The 24699-nt window shown below is 45.8% G+C and overlaps 1 protein-coding gene across 1 annotated transcript in view; it reads left to right on the top strand.

The window, feature by feature from the left end:
- The first annotated feature begins 18833 nt into the window (after positions 1–18833).
- The window catches only part of Fam13b (family with sequence similarity 13 member B), a 61836-nt gene continuing 55970 nt past the window's right edge, over positions 18834–24699 (top strand). The window contains exon 1 of the mRNA XM_057788592.1: positions 18834–18928. The gene's annotated coding sequence lies outside the window, so the exon portion shown is untranslated. The remainder of the gene's footprint in view (positions 18929–24699) is intronic.

Here is a 24699-nt window from a genome sequence, read left to right on the forward strand (position 1 = left end):
CTGGAACTCACTCTGTAAACCAAGCTGTCCTTGGACATGAGTTCTGACCGCCTCTGCCTCCCAAATGCTGGGATTAAAGGTGTGCGCTACCACCATCCACGAAAAGTGATTCTTAACCTAGAATTCTATCCTGACTCAAATTATGAATCAGAAGCGTGGGAATACTGGAGATATTTTAGATAGAGTGTTTACTTCTCTCTAATTCTGAAACTCATATAGTCTAGGCTGATCTCCAACTCACTACATACCAGAGGCTATGTAGGCGAGGCCCTGCCCAGAACTCAGAGATCCACCTGCCAATGCCTCCTGAGTGCTGGGATAAAAGGCAGAGATCACTACACAGGGCCTGGCTTTGAAGTCTTGAGACTCCAGCCTCTACCTTGCTCCCGAGAACCAGGAATTTGGGTGTGCTCCACCACGCCTGCCTTTGAGCGGTTTCTTTTTTTTCTTTTTTTCTTTTCTTTTTTTTTTTTTTTTTTTTTTTGGTTTTTTCGAGACAGGGTTTCTCTGTGGCTTTGGAGCCTGTCCTGGAACTAGCTCTTGTAGACCAGGCTGGTCTCGAACTCAGAGCGGTTTCTTAAGAAGTAGTTTGGCAAGGAGTCTGGTAAATCTGCAGGTGTGCGAGGACCACCACACTGAATGGTTCACAGCTTCCTGTGATTCCAGCTCCACAGGGTTTGGCCTTCTTAGCCACAACTTGCACTTACATTCACGTGCATGCACATACACAGATCTCAGTCTTAAAAATTCAATTAAAAAGAGGCAGGGACTGTGTCCAAAGGAGGGTCTTGAGAGGCACTGGGGTTCAGTCAGTGTTGTGAGACCCCAGACAAGACTGCAGAGCCGCTATCTGGTGCAAAGACAAACAGGTTTAACTGATTAAAAACCAAGCTTGGTCCACTTGGAGGAGGGCGGCCCTGAGTGTTTACAGGGTTTATATAGGGAAAACCAAGTGGGTCACAGCCTGGTCAGAGGGTCTTGGGGTCGCTGACATTTCACCTGATTGGTTCTGGCGAGGGGAGGTACAGAACTGAAGAGTAAAGCAGTTAAAAATACATCAGGCGTGGCTGAGGCATGTGGCTAGCGGCTGGCATAACTATGTGGTTAGTGGCTGTCATCACTCATACGCAGGGTGGAGTTCGGCTCATTGCTGGAACTTGGGGGATCTTGGGATCCTAGAGAGTGCAAAAGAGGGGTGGTCTCAGCTTGGTTCGAATTTGACCCTCACACTGGCATGTATTTTGTGACCTGATTCTGTTTTAATATGTAGGTATTTGCTTTTTAGTTCCATGCAATGTCTCCTCTGCTCCTCCCTGGCCTTTCCTCCCTCTCTTCATGCATACACACCTATACCACTTTTCTATTTCTGTGTGCACACGTCCGTTCACAGGTTTGCACACATCACACTGTAAGGGTGCCCATGGAGTCAGAAGAGCGTTGGGTTCCCAGGAGCTGGACTTACAGGTGGTTGCGAGCTGGCCTAAGGGTCTAACTTGGGTCCTCTGGAAGAGCAGCAAGTGCCATCTCTCCAGTGCCTCTGGTATATTTTAAAATAAATTATTTAAAGGCAGTGAGGCCATCTGCAGCTATACCACCCTGAAGGCTCCTGTCTCATCTACAAACAGCTAGTTGTGGTGGTATACACCTGCAATCCCCAAACTCAGCAGGATTGCCGTGAGATTGATGCCAGTGTGGGCTACATAGTGAGGCCTTCCCTATCTTAAACAAGCACTGGAATAGGGCATGGTGGCACATATCTAGAACTTGAGGGACAGAGGCAGGAGGATCACTTCAGGAAGTCCTGAAGTAGGAGACCAGCTAGGGCTAACCAGTCTCAACGAAATAAAACAAACCAAAACAACCTAAAATCACAGGGCTGGAGAGCTGTCTAGGTGGTTGAGAGGAACGTGTTTTCCTGCCTCGCAACTGTCTGTAATTCCAGTTTCAGGGGAACCTAATACCGCCTTCTGGCCTCCTCAGGCACCAGGTATGCCATGCACAGACCGAGGCAAACATGCATACACATAAAAAAATGATAAAAATCCCAAACCAAACCCAAATTAGCAAACAAACAATCAAAGACAACCAAAAGGTGCCTCTACCCTCTGAGACATCTTCCTGGTCCTGTGAAGGTATTTCTTTTGGCCTCAGAACACAGTGGAAAATTTCCAACACACTCTGAGTTCTTTGCGTAGAGAAAGTTTGGGAACTTCCAGTATATGAAAAGTCCCTGGCACACACATCCCAGGTGGCCAACAAACACTATAATCTACTAAGGCGTTTTCTACAAGGGAGCAACAGACACACGGAAAATGTCAGGTGACTGAGCGAGGGGGCTGAAGACAAAGGGTCTTCTTCTTCAAACACCCGAGCGAGGCCACCGGAGTGAGTAGCCTTTTTTTTTTTTTTTTTTTGGATTTTCGAGACAGGGTTTCTCTGTAACTTTGGTGCCCATCCCTGAACTAGCTCTTATAGACCAGGCTGGCCTCGAACTCCCAGAGATCCGCCTGCCTCTGCCTCCAGAGTGCTGGGATTAAAGGCGTGCGCCACCACCGCCCGGCAGGAGTGAGTAGCCTTGGTCTCATCCTCACATCCTATAGTTGGCACAGGCCATCAAACCAGAATTTGTTCTTTCCCGATGATTTTAGTGTTTGGCTCTGTTCTACATCATAGCTTTCTGTTGCAGAATTGTTGCTTAAAAATGTTCCATGGTAACGGGCAGTGGTGGCACACGCCTTTAATCCCAACACTCAGGAGGCCCAGGCAGGTGGATCTCTGTGAGTTTGAGGCCAGCCTGTTCTACAGACCAAGTTCTAGGACAACCAGGGCTACACAGAGAAACCTTGTCTTGAAAAACAAAGAAACAAACAAACAAAATGTTCCCTAGACCCCAACAGGTTTGGAAACTGTTGGTGGCAGTCTGGCCTGAGTTAAAAACAGACCTGGCAGGCGGTGGTGGCGCACGCCTTTAATCCCAGCACTTGTGAGTTCGAGACCAGTCTGGTCTACAAGAGCTAGTTCCGGGACAGGAACCAAAACCACAGAAAAACCGTCTCAAAAAAGCCAAAACAAAACAAAACAAACAAACAAACAAAAACCAACTCTTTGCTGGGCGGTGGTGGCGCACGCCTTTAATCCCAGCGCTTGGGAGGCAGAGGCAGGCGGATCTCTGTGAGTTGGAGACCAGCCTGGTCTACAAGAGCTAGTTCCAGGACAGGCTCCCAAAACCACAGAGAAACCCTGTCTTGAAAAACAAACAAACAAACAAACAACAAAAAACAAAACAAACAAACAAAAAAAACAGACCTGGCTACATTACGGAAGGTGTCTCAAGCATGAATCGCATTATAGAAAAAGTAAATCAGCCATTGTGTTAGCCTAATTCACCGAGCACTGCTGCTTTTGAGTCACTATAGAACCAACAACAAATGATAATCTAATATTTTGTCACTTGGAAAAGCCACAGGAGCTCAGTGGGGATGTGGCTGGGTGGGTGGAGCGCAGACTGGGCAGGTATGAGCCCCAGCACCGCATAAACAAGGCATGGGCTACTTGCCTGTAATCTCAGCACTGGGGGAGTAGAGGAAGGAGGGATCAACAGCTCATTCTAGGCTATGCGGTGAGTTTAGGATCAGTCCGGGATACAGTAAATAAATTTATAATAATTTAAACAAAAAAAGATATAATTACGTTCCCTATGGACTGGAGTCAACCACCCTCTCAGGCAGCTCAGTATGTTCAATGAGCATGGCTTTTGTTTCTTGTTTGTAGACTAAGCTACAAACAAGCTCTGTAGGTAAGAGCTAATAGCTTTTAGAAAGCATTCCATTTTATTTGTTTGTGCACGCGTGTGAATGTGGTATGTGCCCGTCAGTGTGCACATGCAGAGGTCACGAGCACAGCCTGTGGGACCGGGTTCTCTTCCACGATGCAGGTCTTGGGGATCAAACTCAGGTTTGTCGGGCTTGGTGGCACCTTTACCAGCTGAATCATCTTGTCAGACCCAGGGTTTACAGCTTTTACCCAGTGGGAAAATGTCAGTCCCCAAGCTGTGCCCCCCTCCCCATAGCTTTAATCACCAAGCAAAGCTTTTGGAGCATACAATCCTTTGTGCTCTGTTCTGTCAAGTAAGAGTTTGCGTAACAGGAAGATAGGTTTATTGAGTTCTTTATTCTCCAGAGTGCAAGCCATAAACTTGGACTTTTGTTTGATCACGCTTCCTTGCTTTTTTTAAAATTTAGGATATCTTTTGGAAGAGTTCGTGAAAAAAATGGAGGATGCGGTTTATGAGGATAACTTTTAGAAAATTAGTTGTTAAAATAACAAACACAAAAACCAGAGGCTAGCCTGGCCGTGTGGTGGTACACAACTTTAATCCCAGCACTTGGGAGGTAGAGGCAGGTGGATCACTGTTAAGAATTAGAAGCCAGCCTGGTCTGTAGAAGCTCCAGGACAGTCAGAGTTACACAGAGAAACCCTGTCTCAGAAAACAAACAAAACCAAAAACTAAAACCAAAAACATGTCGCAACAGACTGGTTAAATCTCTCTCTCTCTCTCTCTCTCTCTCTCTCTCTCTCTCTCTCTCACACACACACACACACACACACACCACACAAAAAAACCCAACCCAACCCAAACCAGAAAACCCAAAAAGCCAGAGGCTGTTTCTTCCGAATATTTCTCAGATTTTAAAATTTAGTCAGAATATCAAAGGATGGGGTGGCGCACACCTTCAATCCTAACACCCAGGAGGCAGAGGTGGGTGGATCTCTGTGAGTTCCAGGCCAGCCTTGTCTACAGTGTTGATGACTCTACCTCAAAGAAATGACAAAATGGCCTGGCTGTGTCAGTCCAGCGGAGGCAGGAGGATTTGTGAGTCTGAGGTCAGCCTGGTCTACACAGTGTTTTTGTGTCAGAAACAAAGAAACAAACTCAAAAACAAACAAAAGATGGGACTGGAGAGATGGCTCAGTGGTTATGAGCGCCTGTTGCTTTAACAGAGGTCCCAGGTTCTATTCCCAGGACCCATACAGTGACCCCCAGCTGTAACTCCAGCCCCGGAGGGTCCCGCGCCCTCTCTAGCCTTTGCAGGCACTGCACTTGGTGTAAGACATTCATGCTGGTCCAACAGTCATACACATACGAATAAAATAATAAAAACAAAAAACAACAGCCCAAAGCTCACCGGAAACAAAGGTGTGCACCACTACGCCCTGCATTCATTCTCACTGTTCTGATTTTTGTTGATTCAAAGTACAAAAAAAGTCTTGTTCCTTCTGCCAATTCCTTTGCAAGCTTAGATAAAGATTAAGAATTTGCTTGCATCATCTCTTCCTATGTGCCCCGTATTTAGCAATCTGTTGCAGATGATTCCCAGTAATTGGGGGTGGGAGGCGTGCAGACCTCACGATTGGCTTTTGGTTTAAGTAGGTATGCTTATCGCAAAGTGCGAGGGAACGGTCTGCTGTCCGCAGTCTCCCACCCATTTTCCTTAGTTGAAATCAAGAGGCAGTGAGGGAAGGTGGGGTCGCATACGTAGTATTTGTTCCCTCAAAGGGTTAAAGGAAAGCTTTGCCCAGAGCATTCAGCCAATGGGGGTTTATCTTAATGAGGTAATGCTTTCAGCCTAGGCTTCGTTGGCAGCCCTTCTCATGCTGGCTTTTCTCTGGGAGGCTCGGAAGGGATGCGTTTTTCTGGAGCTTGCCAAGTTCCCTTGTAATTTCTCGCCGGCTCCCTGATGCCGGCTCCCTCATGCCGCCGCCTCTGGCGGAGCTGGTGTGCGGAGTTGCTGAACGCAGGTGACCTCTCAGAAGAGCTTGGCATCGCATCTCTTTCTTCAAGTACCGGGGTTCTCGCAGTGAGAGCGCGAACACCGGCAACCCGAGGGTCCGCAGCGTTTCACTTAGCCTTCTCAGGGCTGGATGAGACTGCCTCCAGAACCACCCCTACCCTCACACCCCACCCACACCCCTACCCCATACTCCAGGGGCTTTTCTCCAGCCACCTTTCCTCTGTGGGTTTCTCTTTGGCCACTTCCCCTCCGGTGAAATTGTATGGAGTCCTAGATGCAAGAACAGGGGTCTTGGGGGTTGTTTTTTGTCGCTGTTGTTTTGTGCTGGGGCCTGAACCCAGAGTCTCATGTCTGCTAAATGCAAGTCTGGTCATTACATGCTCGGCCTGAGCTAGTTTTTGTCAGTAAACTTGGGCAACCTTCCTTACACTTAGACAAAGGAGTGAGGTCCTGAGTTCAATTCCTAGTAACCAACGCGGTGGCTTACAGCCATCCGTAATGAGATCTGGTGCCCTCTTCTGGCCTGCAGGCGCACATGCAGGCAGAACACTATATATAATAAATGAACACATAAAATTTAAAAAATAATGTAAACTACCGGCACTGCTGGTCAAGGAAATAAGAAAAACATCAAAGCCAGGCGGTGGTGGTGCACGCTTTTAATCCCAGCACTCGGGAGGCAGAGGCCGGCGGATCTCTGTGAGTTGGAGACCAGCCTGGTCTACAAGAGCTAGTTCCAGGACAGGCTCCAAAACCGAAAAACCAAAAAAAAAAAAAGAAAAAAAAAAAAGAAAAACATCAAATCAAATTACAAGTTTAAGATAGGAAAAGGGGACTTATAGCTTTGACGCCTCTTCTAGAACTCGCTTTGTAGACCAGACTGGCCTCAAACTCACAGAGACCTTCCTGCCTCTGCCTCCCGAGTGCTGGGGCTAAGGCGTGGGCCACCACTGCCCAACTGGGAAAGTGTTTTTTCTTTTCTGTGACTTTGTTGACTGCTTTTAGGTACAAGAATCACCACATATAGCCGGGCGGTGGTGGCGCACGCCTTTAATCCCAGCACTCGGGAGGCAGAGACAGGCGGATCTCTGTGAGTTCGAGACCAGCCTGGTCTACAAGAGCTAGTTCCAGGACAGGCTCCAAAAAACCACAGAGAAACCCTGTCTCGAAAAACCAAAAAAAAAAAAAAAAAAAAAAAGAATCACCACATATATACACACACCACATACATACATACACTACACCATACACACACCACATACATACATCACAGACACCCCCCACTATACCACTTACATACACACATACAAAACACACACACACATGCATACATACACACAGCACATGCATATATACACCACACACATATACACTACGCCACATACACACACCTCAATATACATATGCATATATATACTATACCACATACACTCATACATACAAAACATACACACACACCACATACATATATACACCACACACATACACTACGCCTACACACACACACACACACACACGCACGCACGCACGCACACACAGAGCCTCCTATGCCCTCCTGGTCTCTTTCCAGCTCACCCCACCCACCAACTGACAGGTCTCACCCTTTCCAGATTAGATTATTGCAGGAAAACAAAAGACCAGGAAGAAAAGGGATGATAAAAAGTCTTGAAGGCTGCAGGAGTTTTCCCAGAGCTCCAGGCTGAAACCACAGTCTCCCAACCTTTTCTGTAGGAGTCTCACTCGCACGCGTCTTTGGAAGGAACATGGTGAGTGGAGGCCGAGCGATCCCCAGATCTCTAGAGCCTAGCCCAGGGCCTGTCATGCTTTTATTTTATAATTATTGGGAAAGTTTTAATCAGATAGAAGTGGAAAGAATAGTTTAATGTGCTTTCATGTATCCATCAATCATTTTCAAGCAATTTTCAATTTATCACACGGGTATCTATCTAATGTTTTAGCAGTTTCTCTGATGTGATTTGGCTGAGCCTTCTCTTGAAAGACAATGAGTAATACGAGCAGGTCAGAGTTATATGTTTTTTGTTTCTTTTTAATTTATTTATTCCATATGCATTGGTGTTTTTGCCTTCATATATGTCTGTGTGAGGGCATTGGATCCTGTGGAACTGGAGTCACAGACAGTTGTGAGCTGCCATGTGGATGCTGGGAATCGAACCCTGGTCCTCTGGAAGAGCAGTCAGAGCTCTTAACCACTGAGCCATCTCTCCAGCCCCCATATTTTGTATTTTATAGGTTACTAAGAGTTCAAGAAACCACAGTAAAGCACAGTAAAGAAACAAAAACCCCAAACAAAAACAAAAAAAAATGTGCTTTGTTTTTGTTTTCTGTTGATTTTTGTCTTGTTTTGTTTTTTGTTTTTGCTTTGAGAGAGTTTTGCCACGCATCACTGATTGGTCTGGAACTGTTCAGCCCAGGTTGACCTTGAACTCAGAGGAATTCAGCACCCTGCTTGTTAGGATTACAGGTGTGAAATACCACACTCAGAGGAGACAGGAACAGCCTGTCCTGAGCTATTTAATGAGATGATCATACAGTAATCTCTTTGATTACCTACAAAAGGAGATGCTGAGACTATATATTTGGTTTTTATACCTGTGACTAAAAGTTCACCAAGGGGCTGGAGCGATGACCACTGTGGTTAAAAGCAGTAATGTTTTTGCAGAGGAGCCTAGTTCAGTTCCCAGAACCCACACCAGGCATCTAACAAGCACCTGTAACTCCAGCGCCAAGGACTCTCAGACACTCTCCTTCGGTCCCTACGCTCGAGCTCACGCCCCACTACCACGTACACATAATTTAAAATAAAATAAATCCTAAGACTATGTTTCCAAAGACCGTATGGCACAGTGTCATAATTCCAGCTACTCGAGAGGTTGAAGTAGGAGAACTGAAAGTTCAAGGCCAGCTTGGGCAAAATAGTGCGATCCTGTCTCAAAAATCAATCTAAGGGGAGGGGGAATGGCTAAGATGAAACTTCCGAAAAGTAGTTGCCCAGGGTTCAAGTCCTTGGAAAAAAAATCAAAGTAGAGCAGGACACGGCTTTAAAAGATGATGGCACATTTGTGGGAGGAGAGTAGCCCCTAAAGCGCATTTGTCAGGTTCTGGGATCCCTGCACCCACTCTGCCGCTGACTGAATGGGGCCAAGGTCTTCGTGTTTCTTGGTGTTCCCATTTTATTTATCTTTGACCCTTGTCCTGTGGGCTGGTTCTTTATCTTCTAAGGACAGAGATAAAATAGCCGGCTAAGTCTAAGTCTTCCTGAACAGCCTTTTGGGCAGTGCCAGCCTTGGTTCTGGGGAAAGGGCGGCTGCTGCAAAGCCCTCCGTTGTTGTGGACTGGAATGCGGACTTGCTGGGCTGGGTGAGTTCCTTCCCGCTGAGGTCTCCCTGGGTAAAAGGAAGTTTTGGGAAATGGCAGAGAAAGTGGAACTTTCAGAGTAAAACGACTAGGGTTTGATTAGGCCAGAGGTGGTGGTGCTTACCATACATTAGCTCTTGGGAGGCGGAGGCAGGAGGATTGTCAAGTTCCAGCTAAGCTTGTGCTACATTGCAAGACCTGTTTTAAAAAAGAAAAGCCCCATCTAAGGTGGTGACTGGCGCACTGCCAAGTGCTCCATGTTCATGATCAAAATGTGAAAACGGAAAGAAAAAAAACCCAAAACCAAAAAACAAGGTAGCAGGGATGGACGGGCAATCTCGGGGTGACACTGTCACCCCCACTAGGGACACAGAAACTCAGTGCAATCAAAAAGAAGCCATGGCTTCTGCTCCTCAGCCCCATGAGATGACTACATGCCAGGTGTGCTGGCTTGGGAGCCTACAGCAGGAGAATTGCCGTCGTGGGCTACATCATAAGCTCCGGGCAACCTGACAGGGTGAGATCCTGCCTCAAAGAAGAAATAAATCATGTACAGCATCTGTTGTCAGAGTTCAGGCAAATCTTAAGTGTTCAGGTTTTGTTGTCTAGATTTTTTTCTTTTAAAATTTATTTTGAGACAAAGTCTTCTAGAGTTCAGGTTGGACTTAAACTTGCTGGTAGTTTAGGATGACCTTGAATTCCTGATCTTCCTGCCTCCTGAGTGTTGGAATTACAGGTGTGTGCCGCCACACCCAGGCCAAGTGTTTTCCTTGGTTGTTAGAGTTTGCTCCACACAAAGACATGCATGAATATACAAGCGCATCATAGCACTAGCTTCATGGAAAAAAGCTGGAAACAATGTACTAATTCGACACATGTCTGTGGAATATTATATGTAAAAAGGAAATGGACGCTCTGGAGGTGCACGCCTCTACTCCCAGCATTTTGGAGGCAGAGACAGATCTCTGCGGGTTTGAGTCCAGTGTGGTTCAGATTAGCCAGGGCTATGTATGTGCATACATGTATTACTCTGTCTCATAGAAAAAAACCATCCACCCGCAAAGAGGAGATGGGATATTAGGGGGATGCTTTTATTTATTTAAAAATTTGTGTGCACTTTTAGGATTATCTAAAAGGATACCCTTGACAAGATTTACTTTTGTCAGAAAGGGAGTAAAAGTTAGAGTGAAAAGTGTTTTCTTTTGGTTTGTAAAAACTTCTTAATTTTGTATTATGCCTGTGTATATTGTGCAATGCATGTGTGTAGGAGCCTGTGGAAGTCAGATGAGGCATCGGATCCCCTGAAAGTGGAGTTACAGATGGCTCTGAGCTGCCTTGTCGATGCTGGGAACCGAACCTGGGTCCTCTGTAACGGCAGTTGGTATGCACTCTTGACTGCCGAGCCATCTCTTTCGCTGTCTTCCTTTGGTTTTATGAGACAGGGTCTTATTCAGTAACTCAGGCGGACTTCAAACTCATGACAATTCTCCTGCCTTAGCCTTCCAAATGCTGGTATTCCAGACATGAACTGTAATACAGGACATCCTTATGTAGCACAGGCTAGACCAGAACTTAGCATATAGACCAGACAGCCTTCAAATCCGCAGTGAGTCTCCCACTTCTATCTACCTGAGCATCGAGAGTACAGGTATGGCCTAATCTCTGGGTCATGAGAACTTTGATTTTTGTAAGGTGTTATTGTGTTGGGTGTGTGTGTGTGTGTGCCTATGGGCAAGCTGGGCATTGTGAATGGAGGGCCTTGCATGTGCTAAGCAAGTCACTGAGCTCCATGCTACCACTCGGTGCCCATTTTTAATGGCTCTGAGTTCCCAATTACTATAACACAGTCATTGTTTTGAGCCTAATCTCAGGAATGTGTATTACTTAAAACTTTGTTCCATTCCATTTGTTTTTCAGTGTATGTATGGGAATGTGTGCTACTGTGTGCACAGATCCTACCATGTGGGTACTGGGCTGGGTTGTCAGGCTTGGTGGCAGGCACTTTCACCTGCTGACCATCTTTCTGGACCCATGTATTTCTTTTGTACTTGAAAAAACAATGATGAGGTCGGATGTGGAGGTGCACACCTTTAATCCCAGCACTTGGGGGCAGGTGCAGGTGGATCTTTGAATATGAGGCCAGTCTGGTCTACAGAGTGAGTTCTAGGACAGCCAGGGCTACACAGAGAAACCCTGTCTTGAAAAGAAAAAGAAAAGAAGAGGGGGAGGAAGAGGAGAAGAGGGAAAAATAGTGATGATGAGAACTGGCCTGTTTCTCTAAGCCCTCTGGGTTCTTGCCTAGGTCTAGCGTCACAGTTGGGTGGAGCATGGTGAATCTTCATCCCAGATGCATGAGACGGAAAGCTTTAGCCACAAAGAACCAGATAAAAAACTGGAAGAAGAAAGGAGGAGAAGAGTGGAAGAGGGCACAGAGGCTTAGTTCTTCCAGCTCTTGGAAGGTAGAGGCTGAAGGATCAGAGTTCAAATTGCTCAAGACCAGCTTGAGCTAAATGAAAACTTGCCAATAAAGAGTAAAGGAGGGGGCTGGAAAGATGGCTCAGCAGTTAAGAGCACTGGCTGCTCTTCCAGAGGTCCTGAGTTCAATTCCCAGCAACCACATGGTGGCTCACAACCATCTGTAATGAGAGTTGGTGCCTTCTTCTGACCTGCAGGCACACATGCAGACAGCACACTATATTTATTACATACACATAATAAATAAATATTTTTAAAAAGTAAAGGAGAACATCCATGCTATCATGTTATGGTTGTTGGGGGTTACTCTTACAGGCTTACTACATTCAGGTGAGGTATTCTAAAGATGGCAGATTTGTTTCCCCACCCCCACCATTTTTCCCCCTTTTCCTTCCTTCCTTCCTTCCTTCCTTCCTTCCTTCCTTCCTTCCTTCCTTCCTTTCTTTCTTTTTCTTTTTTTCTTTTTTTTGGTTCTTTGAAATAAGGTTTCTCTGTAGCTCTGGAGCCTGTCCTGGAATTAGCTCATGTTGACCAGGCTACCCTCAAACTCACAGAGATCCGCCTGCCTCTGCTTCCTGAGTGCTAGGATTAATGCTGTCCCCCCACCTTTAATGCTACACTGGGCTCCTGAGGACTCAGAGGAATGGAGCCCTGGACCTGTCAGCTCTTGCCCGAATGAAGCATGAGGCATCCTTCCCTCTTCCAGTCTGGGCATTCATTTCCCAGTGTCCTTTTTGCTTGCAATAAGCACATTGCCCTACTCTAGCCCCTCTTGCAGGAGATTCTGGCTTCCCCTCTGGGGTCTCTCATCAGTGTCCCTGAGCTCTGCCACTACTGCTCAGGTCAGTCTTTTATTCTGCTTTTCTTCTACAGAGTCATGGTTATTATGAAGCTTCTGAGCAGTCTCCAATGATTGGGACCCATTCATACCCTCAACCCCCTCTAAGTTCTGAAGCTTCTTTCTACTATCCTGGGAGACTACATACAAAAGCAGTAGGCAGTTGCTCACTGGTCTTCTGGTACATCAATCTGGGTCTATGGGTGTGAATATCTGGTAGACCTTGACGAGCCCTCCAGGAACCCACAGACAATTCCTGGGGCTCTTGTATTACCTCACTCACCTTAGGCAGATTGGTAGCTTCTCTAGCAGTGACCATCATTCCTCTTAAAATGAAAATGTCTTGGCAAAATTGTTCAGAGCATCCTTCCCTAGGTAAGAGTTGGGGTCCCAGTCAGGTTGAGCGGAGGGGAAAATCCCTCTGTAGGCAAACATTTTTGTACCACCAGCCAGCTCCCAAATAACCACGCAGAGACTTATTAGTTATAAATCCTCGATCAATAACTGAGGCTTAGCCGGGCGGTGGTGGCACACGCCTTTAATCCCGCACTCGGGAGGCAGAGGCAGGTGGATCTCTGTGAGTTGGAGACCAGCCTGGTCTACAAGAGCTAGCTAGTTCCAGGACAGGCTCCAAAACCACAGAGAAACCCTGTCTCAAAAAACCAAAAAACAAAACAAAACAAAACAAAACAAAAAAACAAAAAACTGAGGCTTGTTTCTAACTATGTCTTATAATTTAAACTGACCCATATTTTTGTTAGTCTATGTACTACCAAATGATTTGCTTCCTTTTTTCAGCATGGCAAGTTCATCTCCCTGAATCTCCCTACCCCTCTCCATCCCTGAGAGCTCCCTCCCTGCCTGCAAGTCCTGACTAACCTCTCCCTGCCTAGCTATTGGCCATTTAGGACTTTATTAAACTAGTGAGAGCAACATGACTTCAGAGTGCGCGAAAAGATCATTCCAGAACACCCTCTATCGGGCAGTGACTCCAGCTGGCCAACACTCTGCAGCCAGATTCTGTCTGCTCCTCAGCAGGAAGAGGATGGCCAGGAGCTGTTGGCTGTCATCCTGGTTGGCTGACGGCTGTAAAAGACTGTTTTGAGGAGGCTGATGGGAGCCTGAGGATTTTTAGAGGATGGTGGGTTCTGAGTTTTCTAATTATACAAATCATTGATTGAAAAGGAGGTGTAAACTATGAAAGGAGAAGAATGAGAACTCCAGGGCTTGGGTCCACAGCTGAGTGTGTGTGTGTGTGTGTGTGCGCGCGCGCGCGCTCTCCCTTAGAGTCAGGATGGGGGACCTAACCCTGCCCCAGGGAATTTGTCCCAGAGCCCTACCAGAGCCACTCCTTTTGTGTGAAGGGGAAAGGGGCCTGAGGCAGAAGATACTATCTGCCTTTCAGTGTAGCCGGGGGAACTATTTCCTTGGGGATGGGGTCAGCTTCCTCTGGTGGGACGGAGAGAACAGGCAGAGGTTTGGGTTTCCTCTGGTAACCTGGACCAAACAAGAGGGTTCAGGTCCCCAGGGAGAGGGCACAGGTCTTAAGTCAAGGGGATGGATCTTGCACCAGAGAAATGTTGGTTGTTTTTCACTCTTTGGTTCTTTGCTCTTTTGGGAGCCCACAATCCAGCTCCCAAATAAATATATACACAGTGGCTTATTCTTTCTTATGACTGCCCAGCCGTAGCTTGGCTTGTTTCTAGCCAGTTTTTCTCAACTTAAATTATCCCATCTATCTTTTGCCTCTGGGCTTTTATCTTTCTCTACTTCTTATACTTTTTTTTTACTTCTTGCTGTGTAGCTGTGTGGCTGGCCCCTGATGCCCTCCTCCTTTTCTTGCTCCTTGATCTCTTCCTAGATTTCTTTTACTTACTCTCTCTGCGTGCCGACCCTGCCTGCCCTTTCTCCTGCCTCACTATTGGCCATTCAGCTCTTTATTAAACCAATCAGGTGTTTTAGACAGGCAAAGCGTCACAGCTTCACAGAATTAAACAAATGCAACATAAAAATTGCAATATATCTTTGCATCATTAAAACAAATGTTCCACAGTGTAAACAAATGTAGCAGATTTTAAAGTAATATTCCGCAACAGAGAAAGCCATTGGCCAATGATGGGACATTGGTCAGGGTGGCCATAGTCTCCAGTCACTATGTTCCAGACAGCCTGAACTATCTGGGGTTCAGAGATACATCATTGGACCTCCTAAGTGCAAAAAAACAAAAAACAAACAAACAAACAAAACAAAAAACAAAACTAATCTATTTCACAGAAGGTCCGAAGTTTCCCAGGAAAGGTACAGACACCATACCAACTTCCTTCAAGTGTTTTAACATACACTTTTGGTGTCTTGGGACTGCTCACTTCCCCTCTTAGTCATAGGTAGGGTTTTATTGCTGTGAAGAGACACTGTGACCACAGCACCTCTTATAAAGGAAAACATTTAATTGGAGCTGGCTAACACTTTCAGAGGTTTGTTCCATTTTCATCATGGCTGGACATGGTGACATGCAGGCAGACATGGTGCTGGAGAGGTAGCTGAGAGATCTCTATCTTGATCCACAGACAGCAGGAAGGGATACACTGGCCAGGCTTGAGGATCTAAGGCCTCAAAGACTGGCCCCCAGTGACACACTTCCTCCAAGGCCACACTGCCTAATAGTGCCACTCCTTAGTGACCAAGCATTCAAACACGAGTCTATGGGGGCATTACTATTCAAACCACCATTCCCTCCCATAGCAACTTCCTCCCAGCCAACAGAATTGACAAACACACACAAGAGTCACACAGACAGGCAACAATAAAGACAACCAGGGGTAGTCACCATACAGGCTTAAACCAGAGTTCCAATGACATCTCCCTCATACCCACACGCTAGGATTTGGGCTGTGTCCAGCCCTTCCTAAGTGTACTTTTCATAAGGTGCCATAAATACACTCATCTCTGAAGGAGACAGATCCAGGTGACTCTCCGTAATTGTCCATTTAGGGTGGAGGCTCAGGAGCCTCTGGGGCACCAGGAGTAGAGGCAGAAGTTCTCTGGGCCCTGGAATGTCTTAGGGTACACAGTTCTAGGGACTGTCCTTTCTCTCTGCTGTTGCCCCAGATGTGGTCTCAGACCCCCATTTCTCAGTCTTCAGAAAGTTGTGAGGTGAACACACTTTTTTTTTTTTTTTTTTTTTTGATAGAGAATTTTACGTAGTCCTCACTGTCCTGGAACTAGTTCAGCAGACCAGGCTGACTTTGAACTCACAGAGATCTACCTGCCTCTCCCTCCCGATTGTTGTGATTAAAGGTGTCCAACACCAGCACCTGGCAAGACATACACTCTTTTCTGTTTGCTTTTGTTTTTTATTTTTCAAGACTTGGTTTCTCTGTTTAGTCCTTGCTGACCTGAAAAGACCAGCCTGGCTGCGAATCTGAGACCCACCTGCCTCTGCCTCCCAAGTGCTGTAGAACTAACTTTCTTTCTCTCTGTCTCTCTGTCTCTCTGTCTCTCTGTCTCTCTGTCTCTCTCTCTCCCTTCCTTCCTCCCTCTCTCCCTCCCTCCCTTCCTTCCTTTCTCTCTGTCTCTGTCTGTCTCTCTCCTTCTTTCCTTTTTTGTTTTTTCGAGACAAGGTTTCACTGTGCAGCTTTGGAACCTGTCCTGGAACTCCTGGAACTCTCTCTGTAGTTCAGGCTGGCCTCAGATTCACAGAGATTTACCTGCTTCTGCCTCCCGAGTGCTGGGATTAGATTTACTTTTTATTAGTGTTCTGCACCAGACTTCAGAATTACAGATGGTTGTGAGCCACCATGTGGTTGCTGGGAATTGAACTGAAGACCTCAGGAAAAGCAGCCAGTGCTCTTAACCACTGAACCATCTCTCCAGCCCCATAACACTCACTCTTAAAACCAAATGTAAAGTCTTTATTGCTGGCTAGCAGCTGCATGGGGAACTTGCCCAAGTCATGAGACCCTGATCCTTACAAAGGTCTTTTATGTGCAAAAATCACATCCTGGTGACACATTTCAGTAAGCAAAAACAGTTAACAAGAAGCAGAACTACAGAAGCCAAAAAGCAAAGTTAGAACATTTAGGGGCTTTCCCGGATCCTGTAATTGTAGATTAGATCTTCAATTGATTAGGTCTTTGTTTGCATTTTAGCAGGTGTTGGTATACCTGCTGTGCTAGGTTTTAAGGTCAGAATGGCGCCTCTAACATGGTGTGTCAGTTGTGCTAAGTTCTGGGGGTCTGCTACAAGTCCACAGAACTCTAAGATACCAGAACATCCTGTCACTTGGTGAGGTCATCTTTTACTGCAGGGTGTCCTTGAACACCACAGCCTCCGTCTAGCAAACAGCGACGATGGGCAGTGGGACTGTGAGAGAAGCTTTATTTTCCTGTTTGTGAGCAGCTCCTCGATGCATTAAATGGAGTTGGATGTTGGGGGAAGTATCTCTCAGGTCTGGACAAATGACTTTGCCCATTCCCTTGGCTCTCTTATAAGCTTCTGGGATATTTTAATAATTATAGGTACATGCATTCTGATCTCCAGTACAGATAAGCAAAGCACGGTTAGAGAGGCGCCCATGGAAGGACACAAAGCCAGCCAGCTCTGCAGATACCAAGTGAATTGTAGGGTCCTGCAGAGGAGGTGAAAGGCTTAGGCATATTTCAGTGCATCCACAACAGGCAAGAACCATGTCCTGACGGCTAGAGTGCAAAAACAGAGTCTACGGCTGCGTTTCCAACACTTAGCGCCAGGCCTGGCAGATTGTAGGTGTTCAGCAAAAATTTACTGCATGGACACTCCAGGAGAAGCAAGAAAGAACAAACAAATAGCAAAACCTTACTATAGAGGCCCAGCTAGTAGCACACCCTTTTAATCCCAGGATTCTCGCAGTAGAGGCAGGTGGTTTTGTCAATTCTGGGCCAGCCAGGGCTGCATACTGAGACCCTGTCTGAAACACACACACACACACACACACACACACAGAGATAAAAATATTGATACCCCCTTACTATAATTCAACACATTTGGTTAAACTATGAAGTATGGATGTACTCTTCCTTTCAGTGTGGGTTTTCGTTTTGAAGCAGGGTCTCCTGTAGTTTTTTATCAAAGGCTGTCCTTGAACTCCTTATCTTCCTCGCTCTGTTACTACTGCTGGTATTACAGCCTGGGCGACCAGACTCTCTTTCTCTGAGACAAGGTCTCACCATGTAGACTCGGCTGGTCTAGAGCTCCCTATGTAGATCAGGCTGGACTTGAATTCAGAGAGATCCACCTGCCTCTGTCTCCTGAGTGCTGAGATTAAAATTATGTACCACCATACCCGGCTAATGTCCTTATTATTTTAATGAGTGTTTTCACGGCGATTGTCTTCAGTTATATATACTCTTGTAGTAAGACTGTAGTCTGAGCTGGGTGGTGGTGGCGCACGCCTTTAATACCAGCACTTGGGGGGCAGAGGCAGAGGCAGGTGAATCTCTGTGAGTTCAAGGTCAGCCTGGTCTACAAAGCGAGTTCCAGGACAGGCCCCAAAGTTATAAAGAAACCCTGGCTGTAGTCTGTAAGCATTTGGCTATCAGTTTATCGGTTTGCTACAGGCAGGGCTCCAGTGAGAGATGGATGAGGCGACAGGATGGTCAGACACCAGACGCCAGAGCCTCTGAGGAAGAAATGGGCTCTATAGAATGCTAAGACCATTTCAGGCTAAAAAGACAGACAACGGTTTATTGTTTTGTGAAGGTCACAATCCGAGCCTCTGTAAACTTTGTTTCCCTTCCATGGATACAAGAAGAGGGAGAAAGAAGAAAGGAACAGCTATTCACTGATATTTATTTAACTTATTTCTGACAATATTGTTAGATTGTGGAAAACAGATGATCATAGGCACTTCATGAAGAAGCCAAAACAAATTTGTCTACAGCAAATGCTTACATTATCGTCATACAAAGAATTCCAAATTGTTTGGCCAAAAATGTGGACTTGGCAAAGATGAGCATCACTGTGCATTGTTCTAGTTCCTCAACCTGATGTGGCTGGCACCAGGGGCTCCGCCAGTGAATATAGCAGCCGAAATCCACATTGGTCCTATTCCAAAGCCATTAGTTTTCCAAGCCATTATTTTTCCGAGAGATGTACGATGAAGCCTTTTCAGGGCAGACATCATTAATACTATCCCAGTACATCATAATAGCTGCTCAGGAAATTCGCACTAAGGATACGCATGACACCAAGGTTACTTTGGGTTGCTAAGAGCAGAACAGTGTCGGCCATTATTTTGGGTTCTGGCGTGGGATTTGTACACTCTGGAACAGTTTCTTCTCTTTGCAGCTAGTAATGATTTTTGTTTATGAAGAAAACACATTCTTGCCCTGGTACAAGGGTCCTGGGCAAAGTGGCACAGCCAGGCTTCTTGTACATTCCTCAGAAGAGGCAGCAATGCCACTCTCTAATGGTGAGTTGCTTCTCCTTTCGGAAGATGGGAGTTTTGGTGGGTTCTTAGTCTTTGCTTTCTTCACAAGAGAGGCAGGAGCGCCAGGCAAGGAGAAATTAATGAGCTAAGTTTGACTAACTTGATAGCATTCCAGGGCTCTTCAGGAAGCAGAGTTGGCGAGCTCCTTTCCCTGTTTGGTACTGCCTCCATCCCTCCCCCAGACTGCTTGTCTTTTCTCAGCCATAACTAAAGCCATGCCTTGGTTTACATGTCTTCTAATTAGGGAAGATCATTTTTTTCTTTTTCCCTTTTCTTTTCCTTTCTTTCTCTTGCCTCCCCTCCCCCACCCCCAGACAGGGTCTTTCTGGGTAGTAAGGTTAGGTTTGAACTTGCTTTGTATCCCAGGCTTGCAGTGATTATTCTGTCTCAGTCTCCTGAGCGCTGGGATTGCAAATGTCTACCATCACGTCTGGCAAGAAGAAATGTCTTTGAAGTTTAGTAGGTCTTAAAAATAGCACCAAGAAGCCAGGTATGGTCCGAGAGTTTTGGGGTTCTTGATTTTCATTTGAAAAGAAATTGATCAGGGATAGGGTATATAGGACACAGTTCTGGGTTGATCCCCAGAAACAAACAGGGCCAACTGTGGTGGTGAAAGCCTTTAATCCCCACATGGCAGAGGCAGGGAGGCAGGGAGAGGCAGGGAAAAGCAGAGAGAGGCAGAGAGGGGCAAAGAGGTAGAGAGAGGTAGAGGCAGAAGCAGATCTCTGTGAGCTCCAGGACAGCCAGGACTACACAGAGAAACCCTGCCACAAAAGCAAAGCAAAGCAAAACAAAACAAAAAGCCATAGCCGAACAGATGGATAAGCGTTTGGTGACTTCTGGGAAGAGTTCTCACACAGGGACCCATCCCTAGCAATAAAGATCTGAAACAAAGTATTTCCAGAGATGCTTTCTGGCTCACAGCAGGAGTGGGAAACGCTGCAGCACACTGTTCACTAAACACCCTTTAACATACCAATTCACGTTAGCTTTCCTGTTTGCCGACAGGGACCCTTGGTACTTGACCAGAGCCACAAGGCTAGTAACAGGGTCTAGAACTCAATACAAGTTTCTAATTTTAAGTTCAGTATGCCTATGTACTAAATGGTTGTGTTTTTAACTTTTTTTTGTGTGTGTGTTTTAAGTTATAGAATTGAGGATAGAAATGTCTTTTTGTGTGTGTTAATTCCTGTGGCTCATTTTTTTTATTAACATGGCATTAAAGATATAATGGCAATCTTGACTGAGCAAAACTGAATCCACTCTGAAACTTTGGGGTTGGATGAGATCAGTAAGGACAAGAGGGACAATCAATTCTGAGTTTCCTCCTAGCACCCAGAAGAGACGGGCATAGACGCCCGTTATACTATGAAGAACTAAATTCTACCAAAGGAATTAAAGGAGCCAAGAGGCCTATTTTCATTCTCTGCATGGGTTGTAAGGTGACAAAAGACAGTGAGGTCTCATCCCAGGCATACTTCTGCCCCTAGGCGGCAGATATGCCTGGCATCCAGGACATGCTCTCAGCTGCAGCAATCACTTGTTCCCTCTCCAGTGATCTGAGACACAGATTACCGAGTTCAGAGAAGTTAGGTGGAACACTTGCTTTACTGTGTGAAAAGTAATCTCGAAAAGAAAAGGTGAGAGACACCCCATTCCTAAACAACTTTCCTCATCTGGATTAATTTAGGGGTATTTAGAAACACAAAGGCCTGGGTGCTTCTCATAGCTATAGTTTTGACACTAGAAATATATCAAAATGTGAGTTCTAGCCCAGGATGACAGCATACACCTGTAATCCTCAGGAGGCGGGGAAAGCAGGAAGATCAGGAGTTCAAGGCCAGCTTGGTCTACAAGAGACCATCTCAAAAATAAAAGTCAAAAAAGGAAAACAAAACAAAACAAAAAAATCCAAATCAAATCAAAATATGACTTCTATGCCTATATATAGTTAAAACATTCGTAAGAAAAAAAGAAAAATATATGTAATTCTGGAACATGACTGCTGAACTTATAGATCTTTACTACATCAGAAGCTATATTCTCAGCCAAGGAAGATAGGGCTTGGCTCACAAAGCTACTTGGGGCCAAGTATGATGAATCCCAGGACCCATGTCTTAGAAGCAAGAACTGACTCCTGCACATTGTCTCTGACCTCCACACAAGTGTGTCCCCACCCCTAGTCAATCAGCATAGAAGAGGCTACTGTGTTCACTGTGGAGCATTCTGTGCTGTACATGGGGTCTGTTTCATGTTTATCTACCAACGACATGAAGATCCTGGCTGAGAACTGTTGTTTTGATTGAAAACATTCATTATGTATGCGTTTGGGAAGGGGTGGGCAGTGTGCTGTGGCATGAGTGTGGAGGTCAGAGGACAGCTTCAGACAGTCAGTTCTCTCCCTCCACCTGTAGATGGGTTCTGGGAATTGAACTCGGGTCACTGGGCTTGTACGGAACCATTGACTCTGGTATACTACTGTTTTAATGGAAGTACTAAGACATGACAACTCGCCCAGATTACCGGCCCCACCAAATCACCTCATTGAAGCACCCTCTGAGGTGCGTCCTTTTAGGGATTCCAGACAACAGCAGGACTGCGACACTAACTACGTGAGCTGAAAGGTGAAGGAAGAATGACAGGATTTCTTTGAGGATTGCGTCTGTATGCAGCCATCTTACCAGAAGCAGGCATCTGCCTGCCTCTGACCTCCAGCAGGTGACAGGGCCCTCAGCGGACCACTAGGTACTTGCCATGCTTTTCTTACAGTTAGACAGCATAGTGGGCTGTGTCTGACGCCCAGGGCTGACACTATTCTGGCAGCAGAGCAGAGGAATGCTGAATCCAAGCTAAGACAAGACTGCCCTCCCGAGTCTGAATAGGTTCGTTCATGTGAGCTTCCTGTGGTCCCCGTGAAGGCTGCACAGAGCCACGGCACGGTCGACGAGGTCGCAACAACAGCAAGTTCTCCCAGACACCGCAGGGCTGCTATATTTTTAGTTATAGTAACTCGTACCGAACCCTTTACCGCCACCTGCAGGAAAGCTGTCGGAAGTAGTACACATGCAAGCAGACAGACACACACATCTACAAGGAGGCGGCTATGGAGGACTGATCTTGTACAATGATAAGGGGTGGCCCAGGGCCTTACATCTTATCTGATAGGGTGGGCCCCACAAAGATGAACAGTCTTTAACAAGTGGCTGAAGGACAAAGTAAAACTCTTGTTAATATGTTTTTTTGCTCAGATCAAGGGAATTAAGGGTGAGAAATGATGGGCAAGACAGGAAAAGTCAGCTTTAAAGGTCTAAGCCCAGGGAGTATTAACTGATCACATGGAAGAAAGCCCCTTTCTGCGCCTTAATTCTCTCCCTTCCCAGTTGCTCTAGCTAGCAAGGTGCAGGAGGAGGCAGATTGGCAGGTTTCCAAGGCGAATGATCTGTTACCACTGTACAAGTTCAAAGGGATGGCAAAAGAAAGGTTTTTGTTTTCACGACAGGGGTTCTCTGTATAGTTTAGGAGCCTGTCCTGAAACTCACTCTGTAGACAAGTCTGGCCCCAAACTCACAGAGATCCACCTGCCTCTGCCTCCTGACTGCTGGGATTAAAGGCATGCACCACCACCGCCCAGCCTGAAAGTTTTTTTTTTTTTTTAATGAAAAAGAATGGAGGCAGAGGCAGGCGGATCTCTGTGAGTTCGAGGCCAGCCTGGTCTACAAAGGGAGTTCCAGGACAGGTTCCAAAGCTACAGAGAAACCCTGTGTCCTAAAAAAAAAAAAAAAAAAAAGAATGTAATTTTGTGTGCATGTGGTATATGTGTATCGGTCCAAGGCAGCTCTGGGGAGTCAGCTCTTCCTTGTCCCTTCCACCTTGTTGAGGTGGGGGCTCTCGTTTCGCTTCTGTCACACCAGGTTAACCGGCCCACGAGCTTCTAGGCAATCGTCCTGTCCCATCTCTCATCTTGATAGAGGAGTGTTGGGATCACAGATGTCCCCAGCTTTCTGTGGGCTCTGGGGACTGAGCCCAGGTGCTCAAGCTTCTACCTGCACAAGCATCTCCACGCTAGTCTTTTTGTTTGTTTGGTCTGGTTTTATGAGTCAAGGTTCCCTGAGTACTTCCAGGTTGTCCATGAATTCATAGTGATCCTCAGGTCTCTGCCTCCCATTGGGATTTCAGGTCTGTGCTACAACTTCTCACCAAACTTTGTTTCTATTTTAAAGATTATAGCCCAATGCTCCACAAACTGAATACTCTGTTATTAAGATCTAGAATTTGTTCTCTAAGACATGTTCTTGAATATCCCAGAGGGAAGATGCTCAGTCAATCAAATCACCGGTATTGAAAATCTGTACTTTAATACTAGAGCACTTAGCCGGGCGGTGGTGGCGCACGCCTTTAATCCCAGCACTTGGGAGGCAGAGGCAGGCAGATCTCTGTGAGTTCGAGACCAGCCTGGTCTACAAGAGCTAGTTCCAGGACAGGCTCCAAAAAACCACAGAGAAACCCTGTCTCGAAAAACCAAAAAAAAAAAAAAAAAAAAAAAAAAAAAAAATACTAGAGCACTTAGAGGCCAGAGAGAAGCTCACATCTTAGGCTTCACACGAAGCACGGCTACAGTCAGTTATGCCAACAAGGGCTGTGTAAGTGGGGCCAGGAGGATCTGCATTTTTAGGTATTACTCATGACTTGCTTGCTTATGATTAAGCTTTTGGAGCAATCTACTGCCCTTATTTTTCAACCATGGACTTGCAGGTAAAGGCTTTATTTAAAATGTTTAACCTGGTGAAATTCTTTTCTTAAAAACATTCTTACATTTATTTACTCACTTATCTACTTAACATGTGTGGGTCTGTGCCACAGTGTAGCCAGAGGTCAGAGGATAGCCTGTAGGAGTTTTCTTTCTACCATGCGGGGTCTGGGTCTCAGGCTCAGGCTTGGAAGCAAGAGCCTTTACCTGTTGGTCCATCTCACTAGCCCAGCTGGCTGGGATTTTCAATGTTAACAGTTTCATAGTCTTGTGAAAGTGTTCAGGATTTTAAAATCTTCTAAGTATTAGGAAATATCTGACAAATTAATATGGCTATATCCCCAGAAGATATTATTTGAAGAAAATGTAAAAGCTGAAAACATACTGTCTTTTCAATAGCTCTTAAAATTATTAGTTCCTTAAGAATTTTACAGCCGGGTGGTGGTGGCGTACGCCTTTAATCCCAGCACTTGGGAGGCAGAGGCGGGTGGATCTCTGTGAGTTTGAGACCAGCCTGGTCTACAAGAGCTAGTTCCAGGACAGGCTCCAAAACCACAGAGAAACCCTGTCTCGAAAAACCAAAAAAAAAAAAAAAAAAAAAAAAAAAAAAAAAAAAAAAAGAATTTTACAGTGTATTTTGATCTTATTTATCCCTTGCCTACACTTCATCTAGATCCTCACTATCCGTAGCCAGCTAACCTTGAGTCCTCTCCCCACCCCCACCCCTTTTTTTTGAGATAGGGTTTCTCTGTCATTGGAAACAGTTACCTCTTTTCTGGACAGAGTGGGAGTCCCATTGGATGTATGTACACCCGTGAATATTTTAAAGGCTTTGTTTTTAACTATCTGTGTGCTTCTGTGTGTGGGTATGTACCTGTGTGTGTAGGTGCTCACAGAGGCCAGAAGAGGGGTCCAGATCCCTTGGAACTAGAGTTATAGGCAGTTGTAAGCTGCCTAACATGGGCGCCGTAAACCAAACTCAGTTCTTCTAGGAGAGCGGGCAAAG

Source organism: Chionomys nivalis, chromosome 14 (genome assembly GCF_950005125.1).
Source record: "Chionomys nivalis chromosome 14, mChiNiv1.1, whole genome shotgun sequence".
Lineage (NCBI taxonomy): Eukaryota > Metazoa > Chordata > Mammalia > Rodentia > Cricetidae > Chionomys > Chionomys nivalis.